This window comes from Schistocerca serialis, chromosome 4, assembly GCF_023864345.2.
Source record: "Schistocerca serialis cubense isolate TAMUIC-IGC-003099 chromosome 4, iqSchSeri2.2, whole genome shotgun sequence".
Classification (NCBI taxonomy): Eukaryota; Metazoa; Arthropoda; class Insecta; order Orthoptera; family Acrididae; genus Schistocerca; species Schistocerca serialis.
Genome location: NC_064641.1, coordinates 340,044,301 through 340,064,651, shown reverse-complemented (window position 1 = coordinate 340,064,651; position 20,351 = coordinate 340,044,301).

The following is a 20,351-nucleotide window of genomic DNA, read 5'->3' as shown; positions in this document are numbered from 1 at the left end:
TTTAATTCTGATGGGGGAACTAAATACCAATTTTCGTAGTTCTAGCCTTAAAATTGCCTTAATAGCGATATATTTCGAAAAACTCTCTCTCCCCTACATCACCCCGTTAGGGATGGAACTTTGAGTAATACATTACTAAACGACGCCTACAGTATGAGATCAACACACTCTCCAAATTTCTAGCTTCAATCCTTAGCGGTCTGTGGTGGGCAATGATACAGTTAGTCAGGACATTTCCTTTTATAGATTTAGATCTTTAACAGTAAGTTCTGCACATTTTACTATTAAAAATTTAATTATGGCTTAAAAGCGGAGGAGGGGAGGCCCCATAAGTCGACTTCGTGTGCTGTCAAATAATAGCAATGGTAGTAGCGGCTACTGCGTCTCTCAAGGTTTCTGGCACACGTGTGAATCGCAAAATCTACCCAGTCATATATGTAACCACCTGTTACTAATGGCCAAATTCAATACTACATTCTTATTCATTTTCACATTAAGGTGGCCCTGTGACAAAAAGTGGAACAAACACGAAAACGGAATGAGAAATTTGTAAACAAACTGTTATTTAGAAATTAGCCTAAGCATCGTTACGGTAAACTTTATGACGAGTGCCCTGCTTGTGATGGCTTCCTAGCCAAAAAATCTTCATCGGTAATTGTGCGCAGTTATGAACTTAATTTGTACCAAAAAAAGCAGTTGCATACGAAAGGTATAGGCGGCCTCAGATACGAATTAGCTTCCCATGAAGCAGGATGAGGAAAGTGTATATGTGGTGTCCGTTTTTATGGACATGTCCGAAAGAACAGACACCACGTACGTAATTAAGGCGAGGACGGAGAATGATTACCTCCGTATGGATATACAGTAAAGTAGAATTCTTTCGGGAATCGGAGAAAGGCCACGAGTAACGACGGTGACTTGCAGGGACCGTTGCATTGGTAGTGTGTACAAAAGTTGAGAATTTGGTTGCAACGGGAGGCGTCCCACGGTAGTCCGTGCAGCTGCGATGGTAACTGTGTCCGAGGGCGCAGTGATCAACGAATCTTCCTAATAAGCGGGAGACCAGTGTTCGACTCCCGGGCAGGCCACTGTGGCCGAACGGTTCTAGGCGCTTCAGTCCAGAACAGAGTGACTGTTACGGTCGTAGGTTCGAATCCTGCTTCGGGCATGGATGTGTGTGATGTCCTTACGTTAGTTAGGTTTAAGTAGTTCTAAGTTCTAAGGGACTGATGACGTCAGAAGTTAAGTCCCATAGTGCTCAGAGCCATTTGAACAATTTTTTCGACTCCCGGTCCGGCACATATATTTCACTTTCCCCATTCATTTAAATCAATGCTCGCTGGCAGCTAATGTAATTAAATCCTTGATGTCTTCATAGGAACAAAGTATTTACGAATCAAAAGGAAAAGTATTCACGACTCAAGGATTCTCGTCCACTTCAGAGAGAAGTAGGTTGAAGACTGTTTCGTGATAAGCGTAGTATTACTGATAATTTTAAAACCATCCGAAACAGGAGGCATAGTTGGTAGCACATGCGTTGCCGATATTCCGAGCTTTGGGCCAGACGACCACGGAGCGAATTCCTTCAGGGATGCTGGTTTATGAACAACGTCTGAGATAATGACTCCAGCATATGTAAAATATGCTCTACTTCAAAATGTAGAATTTTTTATGTACTAAAACTGACAGAGCTATTTGCTTATATCAAAGCAGTGTTGATACTGAATTGCAGTACTATTGGGACTGACTGATTGCCGTATCTAACCACGCTGTGACATGCAAGCGATATTAATTTTGTATTGTGCATTTATATAATTTCTAGTTTTCGTGATTTTTATATCGATTTGGGGCTGGACTGACAGACAGTAAGGCACTACGTAACGATGTGCGATGTGCGATGCTGTTTGGTTAGTTGCGCTATTTGTCGCGTTACGAATTGCTCTCTCTGCCTTTTCGGTCCCAGCATTCTGCGCCTGATTACAGCCAAAACACCTTGTTTGGCTCTGTCCGGCGCCAACAACGATTTCTACTTTGCAACAGGAAACTATTTGGCCATGTCTGTAAGACGTGACGGTTACGCCAGTATGTTTCCTCGGTGACGGCAGAGTGTAAGTAGGCTGTTTAGGTTTTCTTATTGGTAACGCCTCATAGCGCTCTGTATGAAAATCACTGGCTGTGCTGTGTGCAGTCTGTGGCTAGTTTGCATTGTTATCTGCCATTGTAGTGTTGGGCAGCGGCAGCTGGATGTGAACAGCGCGTAGCGTTGCGCAGTTGGAGGTGAGCCGCCAGCAGTGGTGGATGTGGAGAGAGAAGTGGCGGAGTTTTGAAATTTGTAAGACTGGATGTCATGAACTGCTATGTATTATGTATATTATGATTTTTCAACACTATTAAGGTAAATACATTGTTTGTTCTCTATTAAAATCTTTCATTTGCTACCTATGCCTATCAGTAGTTAGTGCCTTCCGTAGTTTGAATCTTTTATTTAGCTGGCAGTAGTGGCGCTCGCTGTATTGCAGTAGTTCGAGTAACGAAGATTTTTGTGAGGTAAGTGATTTGTGAAATGTATAGGTTAATGTTAGTCAGGGCCACTCTATTGTAGGGATTTTTGAAAGTCAGATTGAGTTGCGGTAAAAATACTGTGTGTCAGTTTAAGGACAGTCATGTATTATTTTTCAAAGGGGACATTTCATATGGCGACCCTGCCAGTATACCTCACTGCAATCTTCTGATTTTTTCTTGTAGTTTGTGTAATTAGTGTAGCTTTTGTTTATTGCTAGCGTGTAATTGTAGAGAAAATCTCCTTTGTAGTTGCAGTCTTTCATTGTTGTACAGTAAAACAGTTGTGGCATTCATGTAGATTTGCACCAAGTATTTAGCAGCTGCAATTAACTAGATATTATTTCCAGTGCTATGTTAATATGTTCTCTTATTTTTGCTCTTCAAATTGTGCTTTTCTATGTTATCGTGTGAGATATTGTGACAATAATGGCGTGTGAAAAACGTAACACAGGGCTCCAAAGTGAACTCAGAAATAATAGTGACGACGAGCGTAGCTTATCAGCACCACTGTTTAATGAAGTAACAGACATTCAAAGTAGTAATTCGGTAATAGTGCATAGGGAAATGGAGTGGACGGCAAATAATGGCGTAGTCAGTGAAACAAGTAGTGAACAGGGAAGCATTATCGATCGATCGGTCGGCAACAGCCCGCCTCAGGAATCGGCAATGACAGGACACAATTTTGCAAATACTGCACATTCAGATTTTGGGTCCTCACCGTTTCCTCAAATAAGTCAAGACACATTTTCTGCTTGTCAAAATATAAATGTTGCCGGTGAAATGCACTGCCGAAAAGCATAGAGGAACAGATTCCAGACACTAATAAATTATTATTGCTTTTAATGCAGCAAATGAAACAAAATCAGAGACAAACACAGCAACAGTTAGACACGATGGAACAAAATCAGAGACAAACACAGCTACAGCGTCAAAAGTTAGACTAATTGGAACAAACTCTTGAACAAACACGTGAAGATTTAACAACAGAGTTACATAACATTGAATCGAATTGTCAAAAAGCCTGTAATGACGTATAAACACAAATTTGTGAGCATTTTCAACCTATTTTTTCGCGGCATGAAAATGCATTACGGAATCACGAAACAACCATTAAAGAACTGCAAATTATTGTTCATGAAAATCATGAGACCTTGCAAGCTAAAATTGACTCAGTTGCATCTACTGATACGGTTACGCAAATTGCAAAAACTCATTAAAACTTAAAGGACACAGTAGATACGATTTCAACACAAATGGACACTCTGAAACTTGGTTCAGAAAAACACACAGAGGAAATAATTTCACAATCGGATAAAGTAGCTTTTCAGATCAGTTCACTAACTTATCTACAAAGGTAAATGATGATCTGAATGACACAAGACCTGTAGCCTTCACTGACACTGAAGAGTATGAACAAATTAGAAAAGTCAAACAAAATCAAAATCAAATCAATACACAGTTCAAAAGAGAAATCCGGCAAGTACAAGATCGGTTGTCACAAGTAATACAAGAATTACATATTTCAGAGGACACTCGCGCTCCAGTACGGGAAGAGGTACATAGAAATACAGAGCAACCACAAAACAATAAAACAGGAAACTTCGGAAATTATGAAAGAAATTGGCAGGGCGCATTGAATTTTGAGATGCAACCGCCGAAACGAAGTAACAATGAGCGATGTGCGACTCGCCGAAACGATGATTTTGACTATAAGCTGTTGTTTACTACACGTAAATTCAAAACGTTTAAGAATTCTGTCAATGACATACATCCACAAGCATGGCTCCATCAGTTCTCTCATTGTTTTCCTCCCAAGTGGTCGTTAGAACACAGATTAGAATTTATGTGTCGCTACATAGAGAATGAACCAGCAGTAACAATGCGATCAGTCATTCACGTTTGTCACAGTGAAGGAGAATTTTATCATGCCTTCCTCTCAGCATATTGGTCTCAAGCTACATAAGACCGAGTAAAACATAGCATCATAATGATGAAGCACTTCGAACAATCTGAATTCTCCAGTCTTGTGAAATATTTTGAAGACATGTTGCCCAAGAATCAGTACCTGTAAAACCCATACAGCCCCTCAGAACTCATCCGCATTTGCTTAATCAAATTACCTGAACATTTGCGACACATTATTTTGGCAGGACGCTGCAAAGACGACATTGAAGCTTTTCAGGGACTCTTACAAGAATTAGAAATTGACACTGACAATCGTGGAACGCGAAAACAGGAACACAACAATTACAGGTCACATCCGTCGCAATTCCACGATGAAAGAAATAATAACTGGACACGACAAGGCTATTCTCACAACACAAATCGTGACCAAAACAGACACCACCCGTATGACAACAGTTGGCAGAGTAGTAACAATTACAGGGAAGGATCACCTCTCTGCAGTAATGACTATCACAGAGACAATCAGAGAAACAGACAATATGGGAACCAAAATAAATATTATCAAGGGAGACAGAATAACTTTAGACGCAACGGACCAGCGCACAGTTACGATTCAGGGAGAAGTTCTCCACCACGTGACCGACAAGAAAGTAACTATGGAATCTACCGACATGACGACAGACGATATGATCGTAACGACAGACCTGAATTGCATCAGAACTGGCGGGATTCAAACAGGGCACGGCCCTCTCAACAAGGTGAATTTGTAGAAGATAGGTCTCCAAACCCCGATAACGACGCCTGCCAACAAAGAGACAATAGGCGATGACTCATATCGGTGGCAGCCACAAAACGTAGGTATGAAACTGACGACGCAGCTGCCGTAGCTAGTAATTACGTAAAAATGGAAGATATTAGGGACATCTTACTCCAGGAACACGACGTAAAACATAACAACGTTGCATATCCTGTGATTCACATTACAGTAAATGACGTAAAATTTATGGCAGTACTTGAATCTGGCTGTCCCATTTCAGTAATTAGTGAAACAGCCTTTAGCAAATGCAACAAATCGAATGATTGTCCCACACTTCCGTTACGTAAGATTAAATTACAAGGTGCAATCTTTGGAATACGTGTAGATGTACGCCAACAAACCAATTTAGCATTTTTTTGTCAAAGCCACAGCTTCTGTATGAGCTTTCTAATTGTTCCATTATTGTCGACGGAAATTATATTGGGAGTAGACTTTTTGAATGAATACAAAGCAATCTTAAACTTTCACGATGCTGAAATAAGTTTAGAGAAAGAAGGTAAGTCAATAGCTTTGAAATTTGAAGATTGGCTCTCAAACCATGACGAGGAAATTAATCGGCTTTGCCTTTTGTTAGACAACAGTTCGGAATTTTATACGGAACTAGACACTAACAATCACTCTGCAAGTACTGACAGGGATGATATCGACGGCATATTTGATACTAATGAGTTAATTCAGAATAAAATTCAAACAATTGAGAATTGTAATGAGACTGATAGGCAGGACCTTTTTGAGATTTTACAAGCACATTCCACAGTTTTTACTCACAAAACAGGAACAATCAAGGGATTTCAATACCAATTTCGTGTTCGTGAGCATACTAAATTTTGTGTTAGACCATACGTAATTCTGGCGCATTATAGTGACCATGTTAGAACAGAAATACAATATATGTTTGACGAGGGCATTATTGAGCCTGTAGTAAGCTCATACAACAATCCATTACATGTTGTTGAGGAGGAAAATGGATCGATCAGGCTTGTCATAGATTCCAGACAAATCAATACTATCATTATTGCCGAAACAGACAGGCCGCAAACGTTGAAAGAACTACTTCAAAATTTTAATGGTGTAAAAGTGTTGTCTTCTGTTGATCTCAGATCCAGCTTTCATCAGGTCGAACTTCATCCAAAATGTAGATAATACACAGCTTTTCTTAGCTTCGGCGTTTGTTATCAATTTCGGAAACTTCCTAGTGGTTTGAACATTTCTTCGGTCGCGTTCATTCGCAGGCTAAATTCCATATTACCTGAGTTCTTAAAACGTCACATCACCTTATATGTGGATGATATTCTAATAGCAGAAGCTTCATGGGAGCAACATAATCGCATCCTCAACAGTTTGATACGTATTTTTGCACAATCTGGAATTACAGTTAACTTGGAAAAGTCTGAATTCGGTAGGTCAAAAGTGAGGTTTTTGGGACATATTATCTCTTCTGAAGGCATTCAGCCGGATCCTGAAAAGTTACAAGCAATCAGAGCCATTCCAGTTCCATCCACAAAAAGACAAGTCCGCAGTTTTCTAGGTCTCGCAAATTTTTATCGTCGTTTTCTGAATATGCAAATTCTAGTTACATTAAAACTTTGTTCTCTCACTGGAAATAATACTATTTGGAACTGGGACGAACAAGCACAGTTGGAATTCAATTCTTTGAAAGAGTCGCTACTTAACGCGCCAATACTAGCTTATCCAGATCTGTCACAAGATTTCTACCTTAGCACGGATTCTTCTAAAAACCATCTTGGTGCCCATTTATTTCAAGAAGCCACAGAAAATGACACTTCTGTTCAGAAAACCATTGCTTTTGCTAGCCGAGTGCTAACAAAATCTGAAAAAAATTATTCTGTTACTGAATTAGAAGTTTTAGCTGTCGTTTGGGCATTTAACAAATTCCATTTCTTTCTTTCTGGTAAGCACGTAAGAGTATACAGTGATCATCGTGCATTACAATTTCTTATGTCTTCAAAATTAAATCATGACAGGTTAAAACGTTGGGCATTGTTTCTGCAAGAATTCCACTTCACAATAATCTACATTCCCGGCAAGGAGAACATTGTTGCGGACGCACTGTCACGCGCACCGGCTGGGCTTGAGAAAAGTAACACGGAAGGCTACCTCGAAAAACATTTCAGTATACTTTACATTTGGAAAGTCGCCTTTGAAAACTTCATCACCACATCTTTAAAAGACATTGCTCATGAAGAAGATAAAGATCCGATTTGGAAAGACATCAAAAGTAAATGGCATGAAAAGCCGCACACTCAGATTCGGCATTATTATCTGGTTAGAAACAACATACTCTTCAAACGCTGCACTGTTCATGACAAGCTATGGGTACTTTGTATTCCTGACGATTGTGTTAATAAGCTCATTTGGTACATTCATTTCAGCTGTGCACATTTTGGCTCACGAAAATGTTATCATATTCTTCAGTCGACTTGTTATTTTAACCATACGGAAAAGTGAGTTCGAAAAGTCTTGTCTATTTGTAAACTTTGTCAAAAGGTGAAACCATCTACTATCTCACATCGCGCTCAGTTGTTTCCTATCATTCCTTCTAAATTAAAAGAATTTGCTGCTGTTGATCTCTTAGGACAGCTTGTCAGAACATCGAATGGATTTTCGTACGTTCTAGTCGCTGTTGAACTTACTTCAAAATTTGTTTCTTTCACACCGTTACGTAAAGCCACTGGACGGTCTGTATCCAACGCCTTTGTTAAAAAATTTTTTCGTGAAGTTGGACACGTTAGTAAAGTCATTTCAGATAACGGACCTCAATTCAGATCTGGTGTTTGCTCACGCATGCTTCGGAACCATAAAATCAAACCTGTTTTTATTTCGTTGTACTCACCACATTGTAACCCGTCTGAATGGATTATGAAAGAAATCAATAAGCTGTGCAGATTTTATTGTCACAGAAAGCATCAGCATTGGGACAGATATTTACACTTATATCAAAATGTGCTGAATGAAATGCCTCATGACTCCACTGCTTTACCACCTACTCTTGTACTGAAGAACGAAGAACCACCGTACAGAATCAGAGAGCTTGCACCTTTCCCGAATACACGTAAACTTCGACACAAGACATAATTGATTTGGCTATTAAAAATATAAAATCTGCAGCAGACAAAAGGAGAAAACTACACGGTAAAGCATATGCCCAGAAATAATACATTGGTCAGAAAGTTCTCTTTGAAGCTCATTCATTGTCACATAAGAAGAAACACTTGAGCCACAAATTCTTTCTAGTTTACAATGGACCTTACAGAATCCGACATATACCACATGATAATTGCGTTGAAGTTGAAACTTTGCGTACTAGGAAGAGTAAAGGATTGCACCACATTTCACATGTAAAACCGTTTATTGAAGGATAATCTGCTTTTTAACTTAGTCTTTGACATAAAATTTTTCACTTCACATTTCTAGTATGATTTGTCAGACTTAAGAAACTGTTAACATGCAACACTGTTTCAAGTTAAATACCCAGTTAAGAACCAGGAGAATTTATTTAAACAGAAATTACGAATGCATTGTTATTGTGAACAGACGACACAGTGTTATTGTGTGTGTACATTCTTGCTTGTTAGTTGCACGATTACGTAACGACTATAAGGCTCACATAGAACATTTACCAGTACTACTAATGAGATTTTAATGCAACATTTTGGTTTACTTGAAAATACATTCTGGATTTAAAGTACTTTCTGTGAGATACCAGATGACGCAGTGGTTAGTTTATGTGACAGCTACTCGATTTTATCACGATGCTTCTAATGCGTGACAATTTACAATGTTGCTTTTTCAGTGTTTCTGTTTTATATCTGCACAGTTTTTCTGTATTATTCTGGAAAGTAAAATATGTTTTAGTGGTAACTTTTGTGGTATAGCTACAAGGAGACAGCCTTTTCCATAGCACAACAATACGTTACAGCACAGTACTTTCTTCATCACGGCAATAAGCGTAATAACTGAGATATCTATACCCAAAGCATTTCACTTTTGTTTATCATGAGGTAAGTATATTGACTTCAGCAGAAGTTAGCTTTCGGAGGATGATAACTACGACACTTCCACAGAGATTATCTTACAGCAAGACGCACATTTAGCGCTACAGGACACGCATTTGAATGATTAATTTTGTACTTAAAACATTTATTTTTAAAGATTTTTGAATTACAAAGAAAATTTTCCGTGATACATTTCATGCCATTGGTGTAATCTGTAACACCTGAGGGTATAATTACATTAATTCTCAGGGGTGTACATGCTTACTTTGTGTACCATGTGTCTGCCAAGCACAAGGAGCCCTAGCTAATATGGTATTTGCTTATATAACTTTACACATTGGTACCATATTTCTCTAACGCATAAATTACACAGCTATCTGATCATTTAACTGAGAGAGACAAACATTTATTTTACTACATCAGTGACAGATGTTTACGTAATTACACAGTTGGATAACTTCACACTTATTAAATTGTATTTTGTCTGTACTTTGTAAACTGTTCATACTTTTTCCGAACCATTGTGATGCTATGAGAGCTTTGAATGATGTATTTGGTATGGGATCATGATTTTTAAAGTACGTTTGAGGTAGAAGACACTATTGTAATGAGCAGAGAATCTTTTTTTCGGTTTTGAAATTATTGCAGAAAGCTACGGCGTTTTTGAGATTTGACTGAGGTGTTATGATGTTATTTTTACGACCACGATGTGTATTATGCTGCTGAGGTATGTTTATGATCAATACGTTGATGGTATATGAGGAATTTGATTATGCTACATATTTGTTATGATGAAATATTGAAGAAGTGTCGACGAATATGTATATGTGGAATAAGGTAAGGAATAATAAGTTGTGGTTAGGGACTCTGGTTTGTGAGAAAGGTTGTTGGAAACCAAGAATCGTACTTTAAGAGTTATGAAATGTATGTAACTGCGTGAATGTATTACAATGCCAATGAAAAGTTTTTGGACACTGTTATATCAATAGGATTTTGTTTCTTCAGATTTGTAGCGCAAATTGCTGACCTGTGAAATTTTTTATATGAGACTGCCACTGTAGCAGAAACTGTTATCGTAAATATTTCAGTTAGAAAGGTAAGTGACCTTGATGTAATGCGTTTTGGGCGCCCAGCTGAGAGGTAGTCATCTGACAAAAGAAGGCCATTAGGTGGAGAAAAAAAAAGGCCATTATCCTCGCTATTGACATTTCTTTGTAGAAAGCATAGCAAATACGACACGCTCAAACTTGAAAGCATATGATTACACTGTGGAGCTCTTAATTTATGATATTTACTAAAATGCCCAATGAAATAATGAGAAACATTATTACATGTATTTTCTGTCTACAGATCGAGTAAATAATAATTTTTTTCAAAAAAATGAGGGAGCACAATAAGACATTTACCTTCACAGGAACTGCATTCATAATTTTCTTTTCAAGTACTTGGTAATTTATTTTGTAGAATAAGTTGTGGTGCACCACTTTAATTACATAGACATTAAGATGTTATTATACATTTCCCTTATCTCCATTGTTATCTTTAGTGTAATATTTTTTCTGTTTGAGTTATGTCATGTTTAGACATAAGTTATGGCATTTGCTGCTGCTGTTTGCCAGGCATAGTGCTACTAAATTTCACTTTCTATTACTCTGTTAAGCTAGTTTTACTACTGATTTATTTTTCTTGTTGCTGCACATTGGTTCATATTAGTTGTAATGTTGCATTGCTTGGTAATTTAGATTTTCATTCCTGTTTGTATTAATTGTTTTATGCTGCTGCATTGCCTCGTCCCTTAGTTTAGCATGTGAGCTCAGTAGATTTAAGTTAGCTTAAGAGGGGTGATGCTATATAAGTAACTATGAAGAATATGGAAAGAATGCATTGAGAATTTATATGAAACAGATTTGGCAAAAATGAGTATTGTGCACTGATAAATAATTATTTTGAAAGAAATATGAATAGAATACAGAAAGCAGGTATAGACAGGACTATTTGGGAATAATGATGAGTGAAGGGAGATCTCCAAGAAGTAAAGAAAGTTTTGTTTGCAAAATACTGCAGTAAAACAAACCCTGTCCTTTCCGTTGTGTATTATTATGCTAAGTGTTTGTGTACCCTTGTGTATTTGTGTACTTCCTGTCTTTATGTGTTTATCTGATAAGACTTACGTTGTAGAATTTTTCTAGTACTAAGCTACATTCACTATGATGAGGAATACTGTTTGCCTCAAATATAATTTGCATTTATAATATGTTATTTACTTTGTAAAAATGTTTAGACGTTATTTATCTGTTCTGTTTTGTTGCTCATGTGTGAAGTTGATGTTTCAAAAGTTATTCTGATCTTTCATGTACGTACTTATGTCATAATTCCTGTGACACTGATGTGTATGTTATTTCTATTCTTTTGTAAAGCCCATATTACTACAAATGTCATCTGTATTGTTATGTTCTTTAATGATGTATTTTGTAACTTTGTAATTGTATTCTCATGTTATAAAATTGTAATTGACACCAGTTCATCAAATTATTAACTTGAAAGTTACATTTCACTGCACTCGTTTCTGTTGGTCATAGTATATGGATAATATGTGAGAAGTAGGGACTGATAGTGTTTGGACGTGTGTTAATAATTCAGCAAGGGACTGAATAACAGCATTGCTGGTTCTAAGGACAAAAAAAAAAAAAACTTTGTGAGTGCACAAGTGTTGGTTCATGGACTTGCTATATTATCCGCAAGACTCTTCAATGGTGATTGTGCACCTGCACAGTCACAACAGATGGTTGCTGGCCATCTCTACAAGGACTACAGTGGGTCTGCATCTTTGATGACCCACCAATACCATTATTTCTACAAGGACTGCAGTGGGTCTGCACCTCTGATGGCACACCAATACCATAATCTCTACAAGGACTACAGTGGGTCTACTCTGTGATGACCTACCTACCAATATTCTTCAAAACTTCGACTGACTCTGTGGTGGGTTTGCTCTGTTGTGGCCCATTACCTGTCTGCATGACAAGAGTCAGCACTGTCTTTCCGTTGGAAGGACAACGCTACTTCTTCAAGACTGCATGGAAATCCACTACTTCCGTGTGCCTTCTCTTTTACTGTTCAGACTTTGAGAAAAAAAAACACTGCAATTTTATTGTGATGAATGATCAGGGCTGTCTTTAAGGACTGTGAGTAAATTTTAGCTTTTGACGAACATTGTATCAATAAGTGTGTGCATTTGATATCTTTGTTACTGTAATTACGAAAAATTCTATCAAATCATTATTGGCCACTGCCCAAAACAATTTGAAAAATTTTTTGTGGGGAGCATGGGGGCTATGTAAGTAGGCTGTTTAGGTTTTCTTATTGGTAACGCCACATAGCGCTCTGTATGAAAATCACTGGCTGTGCTGTGTGCAGTCTGTGGCTAGTTTGCATTGTTGTCTGCCATTGTAGTGTTGGGCAGCGGCAACTGGATGTGAACAGCGCGTAGCGTTGCGCGGTTGGAGGTGAGCCGCCAGCAGAGGTGGATGTGGGGAGAGAAATGGCGGAGTTTTGAAATTTGTAAGACTGGATGTCATGAACTGCTATGTATATTATGATTTTTCACACTATTAAGGTAAATACATTGTTTGTTCTCTATTAAAATCTTTCATTTGCTACCTATGCCTCTCAGTAGTTAGTGCCTTCCGTAGTTTGAATCTTTTATTTAGCTGGCAGTAGTGGCGCTCCTGTATTGCAGTACTTCGAGTAATGAAGATTTTTGTGAGGTAAGTGATTTGTGAAACGTATAGGCTAATGTTAGTCAGGGCCATTCTTTTGTAGGGATTTTTGAAAGTCAGATTGCGTTGCGCTAAAAATACAAAAAAAAATTAAAATTATACATGACTGTCCTTAAACTAACACAAGTTTAAGGACAGTCATGTATAATTTTTCAAAGGGGACGTTTCGTAGAAAGAACAGGTGTGGAAAGTGACGAGATCAAATGAAAGTTGTATACAATTAAACGTGTACTGCTAGCACACAGATCGTACTATAACTGCCTCGGGCATTTAGTCTGCTACTGTACTTGCTGCTAAACTCGACAACGATGTTGCGTCTACGAGAGTTCTCATAGGGTGTTAGAAAAATGAAATCAAGTGGTTCAAATGGCTCTGTGCACTATGGGACTTAACGTCTGAGGTCATCAGCCCCTATAACTTAGAACTACTTAAACCTAACTAACGTAAGGACATCACACACATCCATGCCCGAGACAGGATTCGAACCTACGACGGTAGCGGTCACGCGGTTCCACCCTGAAGCCCCTAGAACCGCTCGGCCACACCAAAATTGGAATCAGAAAAAGTGACATGGCGCTTGGCATAATGATTTTAAGGTCGACGTTGTCGTAGTTTTTTCCCTGTATTCCATTGTCCAGCAGCATTTGTTGGCGCACTGATCAGTATGCCTCTTGTACAAGTTGTTTCGCCTGTCGCTGTGGCCAAGCGGTTCTAGGCGCTTCAGTCCGGGACCGCGCTGCTGCTACGATCGCAGGTTCGAATTCTGCCTCGGGCATGGATGTGTGTGATGTCCTTAGATTAGTTGGGTTTAAGTAGTTCTAAGTCTAGGGGACTGATTACCTCAGATGTTGAGTCCCATAGTGCTTCGAGCCATCTGAACCATTTGAACAAGGTGTTTCAGCTGGTCTTTTATGCAACCCGCAAAGCGTGAGATTTTCGTCTTTCATGCAAAACAAGAGAAAATTAACTTGAAATTCATGTAGAAAATTTAATGTCGTTCTAGTGGAAAAGTTTTTCGTTGATGGCCAGCATCTTATAGTTAATCCAGAAAAACCAATGAAAGTGACGTTAAAATATGTTTTTCTTGAATACCTCGAAAACCTTGACTGCCAGAGTAAACGTAATCCTGTACAAAAGGTAACATAGATCTCCTACAAAAATGTCCTCTTAATTATTTCTGTATAACTAACAGTTTGAACTTGGCGAGCAAGAGAATATGAAAATCTTGCACTTCATTCTTGAAGACGTTATGGATTGCATAAAACCAATAAGCATGGGCAGTTTAATCAGCCTCTATATATGATTATTAAATGTGGTACGCAAAAGCTCTAAATATTACAATACTGTGCTATGTGTTGTGTACAAAAGAGGTCACTTGACCCCGGCTTTCAAGAAGTAGGCAGAGCGAATCTCGAGCCGTTTTGGCTGATGTCGTTTCGTTGTGATGATTCGCTTTTGGTAACATTGGTGAGATTTTAGGCAGTCAGGGTGCCACATGTGTTTATTGTTTGCCCTTTTCAGACTCTGTGTACATTTCAGTTATCGCTCTTAGCTTTTTTGTAAGTGTGAGTGTAACTCTTTGTACGTAGCAGGTGAGGACTGTAGTGAATTATTTCCGGTAAGAACTGTAAGTATAATATCACAGGAAAATTCTCTGTCGTCAATTGTTTATTTATTTTAATGACTGAATGGACACTACTATTCGTAACAGAACTGTCTGCCTGAAATTTGTGGACGACTTCTTTGCGGTTCCTATACTTGAATAAACACTCCTGGTTTATATTTATTTCAATGGTCAGTATTTCGCCAACATAATTTTTCCTGTGGGATATATTTCCCATGAACTTTATTAGATAACTGCGGTATTTGCATAACTATTTTGCTATCAAGCGTTATTATGTAACTAAATGTTTTGCATGCCACGTAACGTAAATGTTGTTTTGTCCAAAGGGCGACAGTGTGCAAACGAACCCTAACTGAGAAATGGGTCAAGTAATTTTCTTGGTTACGCTCTTGCGCAGCTTGAGGGTGACTATTAGGTTTCCGTTCAATTGTACCACACCGCATCGTGTTTAAAAGTCACACATACCCTTCAAAGTGCAGCAGCAATTGGGCATTCAACTTAACGCTTTAAATATCCGCGTTGATGTTGTTTCTTTCCCCTGTATTCCATGTTCAAAAAATGTGAGACGATGGCCCGGTTAAGGCCCTGGACTCCTACTTGGAAGTATTCACAATCCACATCTCCTTCCGAGTATCCCTGTTTAGCTTTCCTTCCACATCTGATCTTCTTCCCCATACGCAAGGATGACTTCATTGAAGAAACGTGAGGTGATCGTCCTTGTTTCCTTCCACCTATAATTCTGCAAAACGGATATGCTTCTATCACTATAACATGGGAGATGTGGGTACCATAGGTGACCGAAGGTAAAGAGCCTGGATCAATGTAACAACTCTCATTATTTGTGGACTGTCACTGTAATTCGTAACCAGCAGAAAACACCCCTTTGGTGCTAGTGATATATCAGTTTAGCCTTGACATGTAATAGCAACCCGTATGACTCCCATTCTTCCTTTCTTTAATTTAGTGGTACAAGCACAGGGGGCATTAATGCGATCATCGCCAACTGCTGTGCTATAACTTTGCCAGAGATTACCTGCGTTAGATGAGATTTTTTCACTCAGCAAGCTGCTATACAACACAAGTACACTACGTGATCAAAAGTGTACGGACACCCCTATTTAACGTACAAATGGCCACTCGATGCAACCGGATGCTAATAGATGCCGCCATTATAAAAGAAGGCGAGGAGTATTGTGTTATCAGCAGACAAGTAATAACAGAAGAACGGGATAGTCAGAAGAGCTAAGCGAGTTCGAAACTAGACGAGTCATTGCATGTCACCTGAGCAACACATCCATCAGCGACATTTCAAGCCTTCTAATGCTACACAAGGCTACTGCTGATGAAGTGACTGTGTAGTGATAATGCGAAGGAACAGCCACGGCTAGACAAAGACAAGGCATACCTCGTATAGTGGCAGACAGGGACTGTCGAGCATTGTTGGGGGTGGGGGGGGGGCGGGGGGTGGGGGTAGTAACAGGTCACTTGAAATCAATGGAGGGAGTAACCCACGCGTTCCGAACTGCTACCAGCAGTAAATTTGGCACACTGACTGTGCCTAAGGAGTTAAAAGAATGTGATATTGTGGTCGAGCTGCTCTTCATAGTCACGTTTGCCTGTAGTCGACGTTAAGCGGCGTTCGAGGAGGTGTAAGAGCAACGTCAGTGGTCAGTGGATGACAGGAAACGAGTGATCTGGAGTGATGAATCACGCTGTACCTTGCAACACCCGACGGCAGAGTAAGGATTTGGCGAATACCTCGAGAACGTTACCTGCCTTCATGTGAAGTGCAGACAATGAACTACAGTGGAAGTGAAGTTGGGGGTTGGGGTGTTTTTCGGCGTTAGAATAGTCCCCGTATTGCACTCAAGAAAGCAGCAAGTTTGTAAGGATATTAACACGCTTTACTGCATTGGTTACTGCATTCAGTAGAAAAACATTTCGGAGAAGATACCTGTATCAGTATAACACTGTATACCGTCCTAAAACAGCGTCTGTGAGGCAACGGTATGTGGACAATAACATCGTAGAAAAGGACGTACCTACCCTGGGTCCCAATATGAATCTATGAAAGACCTTTGGGATAAGTTACAACGTAGACTTCGCTATAGATCTCAACATCGAACGTCACTCACTGAAGAGAAGTGGGCTGTCATACGTCCACAGACACACATACACCTCGTTGAATGTGTCTACAGCAGAGTTGAACTTATCTGAAAGGTGAAGGCTGGGCATTTCCTATCCCAATGTCAACTAAAATGTGCTCACATACTTTGGATCAATCAGTGTGCATCGTGGCTTTCATGATTTTCGGTTTACGGATAGGGCGAAGGAACTATGAATGTCTGTAGGCGTTAATATGCACCCTGATCCCTCTAATTACTGTAGTACATCGCCGAGATATATGATGTAGGAAAATTGCCCGTGACTTCCTAAGATAATCATTTAAGTGTGCTGAGGATCCTTATGATGCATCCTTATGAACTCCTTAGATCCATTCCGACCTTTCCAAAGTAGGATAGATCTCTGTAGTCATGCTTATTTAGCCTAGTACATGCCATATTGAAAGAGATTCCGAATGCAGGACCATTACTCTAGAATAACTTGCATTGGAGTCTTTTTTCGGCTTCATTGAGAGAGACACCACACTCCCTTGTTACTACTGATTCATCACGAAACGGTGTTGTTACCATAATATGGATTAGCGATAGTGCTACTGCAAACAGACTGCGATCAAACCTTGCTAAAAGTAAATATCGCAAATGGAAAACGACAAGAACTGAAGTCAATCGACGATCAATAAATATGAACATAGGTGTGCTACGATCCAGATCGTCGGATGTGATCGACATCGCCATAAGAAAACTATTGTTGCTGAGTTAGCCTCTTAATCTTTTCTCCAGTTCGCGTAACACATCACGTGATCTGGCTGTGGCATTCGGAGTGATGAAGGTGGCGTATCGACCGGCGCTAGACTTGCCGCTGCATACTAGGTACAGCATCAGACACCACCTCTGGTTCTGTGGTGGAGATGGCATGTATAAAATTCTACCACATACGACTCGTTCACCACACTACCCATCTCCATGCATAAGCTGTTGCACAGTCTATGGAAGAAAGTTTATGGGTAAGGGTAATGGTAGAGTTTAGACTTTTTCTGCAAACTTTACACCCATTAAATCTGAAGCCTTGTGTGAAGATATGCTGACAACAAATAAAGAAACAACACCTTTGTAAATAATCTTGACTTCTATATAATTACATTTGGTACTTTCTGACTTTTTTATTATTTTACAATGAGCCACTCATTACTAGAGCATAATAACATATTCGTTTGTACGTTATCGGTCCTGTCTGTTAAAAGTGCTCAAAAATAATACGAACGTAATCCAAAAATTAAGAAATTCGTAAAATTCTTCTGTAAAATGCTTGTTCGATGTAGCAAAACGAAGATACCTATCATGAATCTTTTTTCAATTACAGTACATCCGAAGTTAATACTTTAACCATTAATATGAATGACTTGATTATACGCCTTTATGTTCTCTGCAAGATTAAACAAATTTACACATAATTTAGTCGCACGCAAACGGTATCATTGCCATGCTTCTAATAAGCTATAGCTTGCTTCACAGATGGAGCCACAACGAGCTTCTTCACATAGGAATAACGTTTCATTTTTCTTCTCTATCCTGGCAACCGAAAAAGAAAGACGAATAGCACACGGAACCCTAAATTTGCGCAAATTTATCGTCTTTCGATTTATTCTCGCATACCAGCAGATACAAAATGTGCTACAAACACGTGCTCGTGTGTTGAGGCATTATAGTTTTCATTCTGTTTCAAGTTACGGCAGAGTGAAAAGGATTAAACAACAGTATACCTCTTCCTCCACAGTAGCAATCGAAGACAGTTCAAATGAAAATTCTGCCTATATTCTGTCTAACGTCGTTATATATACAGTAGTAACACTCACGGGGTGCCGGGTTAGATTCCCGGCCGGGTTGGGGACATTTCTCTGCTCGGGGACTGGATACTTGTGTTATCATCATCATCATTCGTGACTGTGGTTAATTTGGATTGTATAAAAATTGGACTGTGTAAAAATTGAGACTGTTTATTGGCACTAATGACCACGCAGTTGAGTGCCCCACAAACAAAACACCATCATCTCAACCCTAAATCTAAAGGCAGGGCTGTATATGAAGTTCACCATCTAGAACTCGAAGTACGTTTATTATGAAAACCAACTTACAGATAGAACAGAAATAAACTCTTAGAAGAAAAGTACTGTTATTGGGCTACATGGTGTCCAACGAAGGACTTCCTGTTTTCAAAATTCAATAGCTCGAAAACCAACATAGATATAAGCATGCAACGGAAGATACGTATAAGTTAAATGTGTAAGAATTTTTCACAAACGTTGCACAGAAGTTTCGAAATACACTCCTGGAAACTGAAATAAGAACACCGTGAATTCATTGTCCCAGGAAGGGGAAACTTTATTGACACATTCCTGGGGTCAGATACATCACATGATCACACTGACAGAATCACAGGCACATAGACACAGGCAACAGAGCATGCACAATGTCGGCACTAGTACAGTGTATATCCACCTTTCGCAGCAATGCAGGCTGCTATTCTCCCATGGAGACGATCGTAGAGATGCTGCATGTAGTCCTGTGGAACGGCTTGCCATGCCATTTCCACCTGGCGCCTCAGTTGGACCAGCGTTCGTGCTGGACGTGCAGACCGCGTGAGACGACGCTTCATCCAGTCCCAAACATGCTCAATGGGGGACAGATCCGGAGATCTTGCTGGCCACGGTAGTTGACTTACACCTTCTAGAGCACGTTGGGTGGCACGGGATACATGCGGACGTGCATTGTCCTGTTGGAACAGCAAGTTCCCTTGCCGGTCTAGGAATGGTAGAACGATGGGTTCGATGACGGTTTGGATGTACCGTGCACTATTCAGTGTCCCCTCGACGATCACCAGTGGTGTACGGCCAGTGTAGGAGATCGCTCCCCACACCATGATGCCGGGTGTTGACCCTGTGTGCCTCGGTCGTATGCAGTCCTGATTGTGGCGCTCACCTGCACGGCGCCAAACACGCATACGACCATCATTGGCACCAAGGCAGAAGCGACTCTCATCGCTGAAGACGACACGTCTCCATTCGTCCCTCCATTCACGCCTGTCACGACACCACTGGAGGTGGGCTGCACGATGTTGGGGCGTGAGCGGAAGACGGCCTAACGGTGTGCGGGACCGTAGCCCAGCTTCATGGAGACGGTTGCGAATGGTCCTCGCCGATACCCCAGGAGCAACAGTGTCCCTAATTTGCTGGGAAGTGGCGGTGCGGTCCCCTACGGCACTGCGTAGGATCCTACGGTCTTGGCGTGCATCCGTGCATCGCTGCGGTCCGGTCCCAGGTCGACGGGCACGTGCACCTTCCGCAGACCACTGGCGACAACATCGGTGTACTGTGGAGACCTCCCGCCCCACGTGTTGAGCAATTCGGCGGTACGTCCACCCGGCCTCCCGCATGCCCACTATACGCCCTCGCTCAAAGTCCGTCAACTGCCCATACGGTTCACGTCCACGCTGTCGCGGCATGCTACCAGTGTTAAAGACTGCGATGG